The sequence below is a fragment of the Limulus polyphemus genome, unplaced genomic scaffold (genome assembly GCF_000517525.1).
Source record: "Limulus polyphemus unplaced genomic scaffold, Limulus_polyphemus-2.1.2 Scaffold1423, whole genome shotgun sequence".
Classification (NCBI taxonomy): domain Eukaryota; kingdom Metazoa; phylum Arthropoda; class Merostomata; order Xiphosura; family Limulidae; genus Limulus; species Limulus polyphemus.
This window is the reverse complement of record NW_013667033.1, coordinates 261,266-270,651: the sequence shown is the minus strand read 5'-3', so window position 1 is coordinate 270,651 and position 9,386 is coordinate 261,266. Positions and strand designations below refer to the sequence as shown.

Here is a 9,386-nt window from a genome sequence, read left to right as displayed (position 1 = left end):
GTATACAAACATTAAGGAAATCCTAAAATTTTCACAAAATCAAAGAGTTAGTGTATCAATGCACCTTTAAAACTCAGGTTCTACGGCAATATAAATGCTCGAGTTTAGAAGGATTTATTTAAATAAACAACGTTCATAAGTACAGTAATTTAATTTTAAGTATAATATTTTTATGGCAAAAAAAATCTTGTTCATTATTATTCGAATTATTTACAAAAATATATTAACAAAAAATTCAATTAACAACTTAATTACTTACTCACCACAAGTATATTAAGCAGAAGAAAAGTTTTTTGTTGTCTTTAATCAGACATGTGAAAGACTTTCTCTCTGTGGTATCAGAAGGAATCTGCAGTTTACCAGATGGTCGAGGCTTCCCGTTTTCCTCTGCTATCTTTATCATAATATCCTCTGCTTCTTTGACTTTTCCATGGGTCAACATGTATCGAGCACTCTCCGGACACCACTAGAAGATTAATTAATCACTAAAGTATGTGTTTGTGTATTAATATTTTATGAAGGTCTTTCAAAAATTCCTGACAATATGTTTTAGGTAATATGTTCTACGTATAAGTACTTCTTACAGTAGATGAGCATGTCTCTCTCTCTAAATATATGTATATGTATGTGTCTTATATGACATGATAATGGCGATTCTAGAAATGAATAAGATCCAAATGCTGAAACTATAAGACATTTAGTAGTAGACTAAATAATTTTTAATGCAGCACGATGGAACTCTTACCTTTGATAAGATCAGAAAGATGGCTACAGGAATCACGGCGATAAATAATACAAGACGCCAGGAGTTTTTCGTTATCATGACGACCATGGCTATTAAAATTAGAATGATCGAACCAACGCCCCAGAAACCCTATATGGTATAATAACATATTCAGTGTAACCATTTATCTCTCATCGTTGTTAAATATTATTTCTACGTTTCATGATGTAGATTGTTTTATGATCTAATCCTCACAAAGGAAAAAAAAAAGAAAACAATTCATAAAGTCGAACGTATATTAGTTTCCAATACCATGTTTGAAGTTATCTGTTTTCAGGATATAAAAAGTAAAACAGGCAAATATTTTCTTAAACTCAAAGTTAATTAAAGATCTGTTGAAAATTAAAGAAATTCAAGGTCAGTTATGAGCCCGCAACGCACAATGTCATATCGATATTGTTAATACAAACAATATTCTAACAACTGAAAGAAAAACGTTGTAGTAAAGGTTCGAAAACTGTATAGATCTCGCTTCACGAGCATCTAGAAAAAATAAACTTACGAAGAAGACCAACGTGCACTTCCCTCGCATTTTAGTAGGAAGATATTCCATATACAGGACTATTCTGAAACAAAAAGAAGTTATTTTTCTGTCTTTCAGCATTAAAGTAGTAAAGATTATTTATGTGCTATCTATTAAAAACAGAACGCAAAAACTTTAATAGTGAATAGTAATATCATTAACAACTTAACTTATATACTTATCTCCACATGATAAACATTAGCATGCAAACTTGATGCATGTATACATATTGTTACGTCTCCGTTCGTTAGTTAATTTTCCGTTAAATTCGTTCCGACGAACCTTTAGCGACACAAGTCCTTTCTTAAATAAAACTGGTTTATTCTTTCCGAGTACAACTTTACGATACACTTAATTTCAACAGTCGCTCTATAACAAACGCTATAACTCACAACGAACGTCTCACGTGACCAACAATATTCTGTCAGCATACATTCAATTACTCATCCTCCCCGTCGCTTCGGCCGGTCTTATATACACAAGACTACACTATATCTAGAAGGATCACTAGATATAAGGAAAGGACGTGAGTGTTCGAGAACGATGTGGCATGATATTAGTCACGTGACCTCGATGTCGTAACAATATTTAATTTGAGAATTTATCATTTACACAAGAACGTAAAAGCTTTAATAGGAATAGCAGTGTTATTAATAATTTAACATATATTTATCTCCACATATTAAACATTAGCATGCAAGCTAGACCTATATATACATATTTAATTTGAGAATTTATGTTTTTCGAAAGTTGATTTTTAGGGCATAAATCTCGCATTTAATGACCACTCGTAATCTTCAACTGTATTTTTATGTAGAATTTTGTATTCTTAACATAAATAGGAAAAAATGCAATACTTTGGATCAAACAGGCTCAAATCTAGCTTTAACCATGCTTTATTAATTTTACCGAAATATAATTACTACGAAAATATAAAGATGTGTACTAAGATATAAGATCAAGCTAATTTTTTTTTTGTCAATTTTGTATACTTACATCCCGATCATGCCGTGCAGAAAAAAACCAAGAAGCCCACGAATTGCGATCATCCATTCAATAGATGGCGCTACAATAGTTAGACTTCCACAAATTACAACAATTACAGTTGTACCTGTAAATACCTAGATAATAACACAAATAATATAACAAAAATAGTGCTCATCTTACAAATAACATTTTTAAGCTCGTCTGACTGACTAATAATTTGAATTATACAAACCAATCAAAGTTGAATTATCTTTGCACAATGGTTCAGAAGAGATAGAATATTAACCTAAACTTTTAACATGAAAAGTCACCTTCACTTGTTAAAGGATAGGGCTTTAATAATCATATTCTGTTAAACTCTCCTCTATTATATTTCTGAAGAAGTTTTCAGCTTATAAAAACTCTAAAACTTTTTGCTAGAACATTTAAGTTATTATTCTTTTAAATCAGACGTGTTTGGTGTAATGCATATTGTTCATTTAAACATGATAATGTTTGAAGGCATCAATCCAATGTAACACAGTAATCATTTTGATTTGGGCGTCTACAAAATTTTAAATAGCTTGACATGTTGCCATAAATTATTAAGACATTGCAATGTTAGTTATTTCAAGTTTTCGCTCTCTGTATACCATAATCTTTGACTACTATACACTGAAGAATGTTGTAGATAAGCCTAAACTTCTTAAAGAATATAACTTTCAACATATTAAACAATTTCAATGTAATTTCCTTGTATTATTGTTTAATCTAATTTAACCCGCATACAAATATACATGGAATTTTTGAAAAAGTATAATATATATATATATAACAGTTACAAACGAGGTCTAACTGTATTCTATCAAATGAAAGATGTTATGGTTGACCACATTAAGTTAGTTATATACTTTGTTGTTGTTTTTTTTTACCAAGTTAATATCTCTCGCCAGAGCCGTTCAAAACGAAAAACAAAGATGTAAGTTATTACTGGATTCCTGTGTAACAGAGCTTGCAAAAACTTTTCAAAACTAAGAAACGTTTAACGTCTTTCAATTAACAAAATGTAATCTGCCAAATTGAAAGGGTTAAACTTAAGTAGTTATGGCCCAGTATGTACCAAACATGTACTGATTCTTACTGACAGTTGTACCCATGATAACAGCCTTATAAATGGTAAATAGTGATACTCTACAATTACGTTATATAGTTGAAAGTACTGATAATTCCTAGCCTAGAATTGCCCAAAGGTTTTATAACAAATACTGTTACCAGCATCTTTCATATTAATTAGAAGCACACGAAACGCCAGAGAAGAATAGCAATGATACAATAATTACTTCTAACGACGCTTACAAGGATCTACATGCAAGGGTCTAAATTCTTTTTCACGAAGTCTTAAGTAATGAGATTCTAAATACTCCAATGTGGGTCTCTAAATGTTTTCTGTTTAAGGACGTGATGAATTCACTGAAAGTTGTTAAATAAGTTAAACTTTCATTTCTTGTAAAGTTTTGCTGATCCTATGGAGACACCGTGCAATAGTATGTTATTTTGGGTGTAAGTTATATGTTTTAATAACAATGTATATAAACAATATAGAAATACATATCTTAAGTATTTTCCTGTGTGTAATGTGTATATATGCATGATGTGTTTGGTCGGTAGAAATAATAAAATGTATACAAGTCTATCGGACTATTGGCTGCTTGTTTGAGAGCATCAATCCTATAGTTTTATTAACATGAAGTTTATATATATATTTTTTTCAGTAATCTTCAACTTACATTTACTTTTATAATGTTTTCAGTTTAGAACACTTCTTATAGATCAACTTACAAATTAAGATATAAAAGAAAGTTGTACTTAACCATCAGTTACATCACGTAAAGAGCATTTGAAAAAAAAATCACCCCATTTATTACTTATAAGATTTATAAAAACAATCCAAAATAGATAAAAGGAATGACATCTACCTTTTTACGACCATATTTATCGGCCATTTTCCCCCATATCGGAGCTCCAATACCCAATGCAAGAAACACCATCTGCCAAGTATGGAAAATATGTTTAAAAATGGAAAAGTAGGAAAAACTCAGATATAAAAGAATAAGATGTATATACTTGAACACATTACTTTATTGTTACCAAGGCTTAGTGAAATCACAAGCTGGAGTGGCACTTCTGTCTTGTATATACTAATAACGTTATAAAATATTGTACTTGCTCCATGTCTTACAGTTACTGTTATAAAAATGCTGTTAGGTTTTGTAATTAACATTAGAAGGCAATGTCTAGTGATATCCAATTTCTAATCATATGATTGATTCTGATAATGTTTTTCTATGGAACTCTTTAGATCAAGATAGGTCAATGCAAAACTGAACTAAACTTAACATATATATTTAATTGAGTATTATGAATTTTTATCTTAAAGTCTATATTGTAACTGATATATATATATATATATATATAAGAAATGAATAAATTTGTATTTCAAATATTCATTGATTTTCACGTTTCGTCCTTATTGACCAATTTCACTTCCCCGTTTTGATAAATCAGTTCTTTTTACACACTTTCTTCTTCCCTCACATCGGAACAAATTTCTTTCTGTCTAAGCATGTTCTAAGGTTGATGCCTATTTCGACACCTGATATCACACGTTTAACTTTCACATTTTGTCCAAGTTTACTTCAGAGGAAGTAATAAACTTTGTGTATTAGGTTTCTCTAACTGTGCCTTTTGTTTAACCCCTATGTGCTTTTCAAATATTAGTCAATAACCAACACACACAGAGAAGTGCAAAATTTCTTAATATGCAAACGTAATCTTTAACACAACACATCTAATTAAGACACAAGCTTATTATATGTAATAGCCAACATTATTTTGTGTTGTTAGAAACAGCATCACACGATTTAAGCCCACAAATATATGTACTCCCATAAATAAGGTAAATAAATATTCATTACTCGTAGTGAAATTTTACAAAAAAAGTTATGATAAACTCCACTCTGTCGCTAAGATAAAATGTTTAGTTATAATTCTTTTTTTTTCGTCCACCAGGACAACGATAAATTTTAGGACTTACAATACTAAAATCCGAAGTTCGATTCCCCGTTGTGGACAGAGAGCATATAAATCATTCTATAGCTTTGCACGAATAAAATAGTATCTCGAAAGCACATAATAAAATTGAAAAAATATATACTTTTATGCCTAACGAATACTTGTATGATATATGTTTTAGACATAAACATTATAACATTTTGGATTAACATATCTATTGATAATGCACTCCACTGTTTTCATTCGGTCAGAAATTACAAAATAAATAATAATAAAAATATTATACTTACTGACGTTAGAAGAGCTACTTGGTAAGATGCTATTTTCCATTCGCAGGTTAAAAATCCACCCAACAAGGACAGAACCATTAATTCGCAAGATTCAGCCATCTGGTAAAACACGTTAATGAAATATACTTTAGTTCGAGTTAAGTAATAATTATTTTTAAAGAATATAAAAACGTACTGAATAGTAGAGCCACAACTGCTACAAAGAAAAGAGTGGCTTAAATATCGCTGTAGTAGCCATAGCATTGCTACGGGGCCCAGAAACTAAGGGATCCCGTGATGGGAGAAAGGTAGTAAAAATATATATATTTTTTTTTCTTACTTTTTGCACACACAAATAATACACAGTCACGAGAATCCATAGAGAATCATCATCAACCACTCAGCATCGATAAGACTGTTTGAGTTTGGTTGTTAATTAAGGGACTTCACTTATACCACAGACTAAGTTAAACAGACTTTAAACTTCAAATGAAACCCACTGGAAATTACGCCTTGCTAGAGACATCTAGCGGATGGAGTGGAGCTGCTAGTGCGACTGTAAATAAAGCGTGATACATTATGTCTGGTGAATTCCAAACGCTACATTCTGCGTTCTTTTATGACATATAAAGATTATGAATCTATCTTTAGATTATAAAGTCAAATCAAAGCACAAATAAAACATAATACAAGTGCTTCACGTTGTTAAATAAAGAATTTTATTTGGAAAATATGACGGTAACGGTTGACGTCAAATACATCATATATCCATACATTGCTATCTATTATTATGTAAGATCCATTTGCTTTACTACGAGATACTATGTTTATCATAACAACTGTAAGAAGTTTACCATAACAACACAAATTATGTATATTGGGAAAACAATACATATTATATATAAGGCAATTTTAGATGTCAAATGGCAATGTGTACTGTCAGTTAAGTATCACTTTACAACAACCCACAAACAGTAATACGTCTCCCTTTCATTTTATACTAAATAACCATAATATGACAAGAAAACTACAAAAACAACAACAAATAAATGATGCCTGCATTTTCATTATTCTCTAGATCATATATATACTACTAGGAAAAATTCAACTGTTTCTAGGTAGTTTGATGATTCTGATTCTAAAAGTCATGTTGAAAATTACTCATCACCTCTAGTTTTTGAGTTATGATAGATTTATACTAAATATTCTTATATATCGTGAAAATAACTTTTTCTTTAATAACCTTATTTATTCATTACAAATTTCATTTAAGAATGTTCAAAATCAATACATAATATCAATAAAAGGTTTAAAAATCAATGGGTATAATAAGATTATATACTGAAAACACATTCGGGCTATGTTCAAAACTTTCACGATGTTATTATTATTATTTTTTTTTGCAAAATATTTGCTTGATTTGTTGCGCTTTTTGGGTATGCTCTCAGTTTTATGCTGTATGAACGAACAGTAATCTCTCATTATCGTAAGATCTCATCGTTCTTGCCATCGCTGTTTCATTCTAGAAATATCTTGGTGGAAGCACTCACCATGCACATCACTCACTGCACCTATATCATTTAGAAAGAAGTATAAATGGGAGTGTAAGAAGTAAATCTTTAGCAACATCCTAAATCCCATTTTCCGGTAGTTCTAGAGCATATCATCAATCATCACAGCATAGTTTCATCTCTGTGATTTCTTTAAAAACTTTCGACAAACAATTTGAATGATGTCCAGACAGTAGGTTATTTCTGATAGAGTACTGTTTCAAAATTATCATCCATTAGCACTTTCCAAATTTATGGCCCAACAAAGATATGTCCTTTCACTTTTGCTTCACTATTAGATAGATATCTGACGCTATTACCATCTTTCTTCATTCCTTTTAAAAAATTCTTTATGAGTCCCAGTTTAATATGAAGTGCAGACAGAAACAATTATGGGATTCATTAAAGGTTGATACTCGACATTCTGTTTCCATGGTATGTAATTCTCTCCCACTGGCCATTTATTCTTTTTGAAATAATTTTTATCATCTTGGCTGTCCTAGTGACAAAAAAGCAACAATATTTGGCATACCCACTCTGCAGGCCTAGCAGGAGTGCATTACCTTTAGATTACCACATATGTTCCACCTAAGGTGATCATATTGGATGGTCTCAAGTATCATCTGCATGATCTGGTAAGTTTCTTTCATATTCTTAGCGTTCCCATTGTGCAAAAGTACAGCTTTCAGACTAACTTTATATGAATCGATAAAAAGTCTCCATTCTTCAGGATGATGTTCAGTACCTAATTCTTCCATTAGTGCATCAACATTTGTACAGAAACACAAAGTTTCTTGCATGCTGTAGAGAGGAGAAAAATATGATGGCAACTTTGATAAATTGAGACTCTTGTTCCTGGAGCTAATACATTTCATTGCTGTAAACGAGAACCAATAAGTTCTCCATGCTGTTTTGATAGAGACAAGTCACGAATCAAATCATTTAGCTCTTCTTGTGTGATCATACGAGGCAGTTTATGTTGAGATGGCTTAGAAATAGAATTACTAGATGAAGAGGATGAAGACGATTTATCGTTTTCTTTGCAGGATAACCTTTCTGTTTCCCAGTTCTCTGATGGATGTGGCATTGGAGAAACATCCCCGTGAGGTACTGGTTTCATTGCAGATGAATATCTGGGTATTTAATGTATTGCTTAGTTTTTCTTGAATATCCAGAATCATAAGTCATAAAAATATTAACCAGTTAGATGATCTTTGACTCACCCCATATCATGGTAACTGCAAATTACATACTCACTCTCTTCTTATTCAGTCACTGTGTCAAGCCTGACGTGCAAACTGTACAGTACACAAGTAGAGCCCAAGGTTTTTCTTGGTCACCAATTTTACACCCAAAATAGTGGTAGTAAGCTACCTTTACCTTGTGTGCAATGCTTTTCTTTCCTGAAACTGTAATGTGTTTTCCAGAAATGTAGTAGAAACTGTTTGGGTAATTTTTTGCACTTCAGGACTTTACTTGAACTGGAGGCAGCCAGAATTCGAAGTTATCTTCTAAAAATGTAAAATAATTTATGTTAATAAAACCAGAGTTTAAGAAATTTTATAAAAAAGTTTTGCAGAATTTGTTTATATCTTTGAAATTACTTTGCGTGGAGCGAGGCGAAGTGACCAACTGAGTGTGTAAGGGGCAACTGAGAACAAGGCATCTGACTCTGACTCTTTTATGCTCATTCGAGCGACTTCTCCAATGTTCTAGCAAATTGAGCACGTGAGGGTTTCGTGATTGCTTGGCGGAGCAGGTGAGCGAGAAAATCAAGCAAAAGTCGTGCAATTAGCTACACTTATATTAAGAACAAATAGCATATACGAACAATATATTTGGAATTTTACACATATACAATACAGTCATTGTTTAAAGCCATAAAAATGTATGCATTCTACCCATTAAACTGTCCTAGTAAACTTATTTTCACCGCATAAATCTATTGTAATGAGTTGATTGCATGGTAGTTCACATAGTGCTGATAAAATATTGAGATATTACAATAATTCAAAATTTAGAAGGGATGAAGAAATTCTGATAACATTTTTGAAATCAGAACTATGAAATTATCCTGAATCATTCGAGTTTTCTCCAGTAGCAAATTGTTTGTTGTCCAGTGTCGGTTAGTGTATTTAAAACTAACATGTATACACAAATATGAGTATTTTCTATTATTCGTACGTTTATAACAATCATACATATCATTAATATGGTTAAAC

General features: G+C 31.4%; 1 long non-coding RNA gene across 1 annotated transcript; it reads right to left on the bottom strand.

Moving 5' to 3' along the window:
• Positions 1–2,370: 2,370 nt before the first annotated feature.
• Positions 2,371–6,085, bottom strand: LOC111086776. The gene is made up of 3 exons (XR_002611506.1): positions 5,955–6,085; positions 4,250–4,321; positions 2,371–2,428 (listed from the first exon to the last, which is right to left on the bottom strand). It is a non-coding gene; the product is annotated as an uncharacterized LOC111086776 (long non-coding RNA).
• Positions 6,086–9,386: the final 3,301 nt, after the last annotated feature.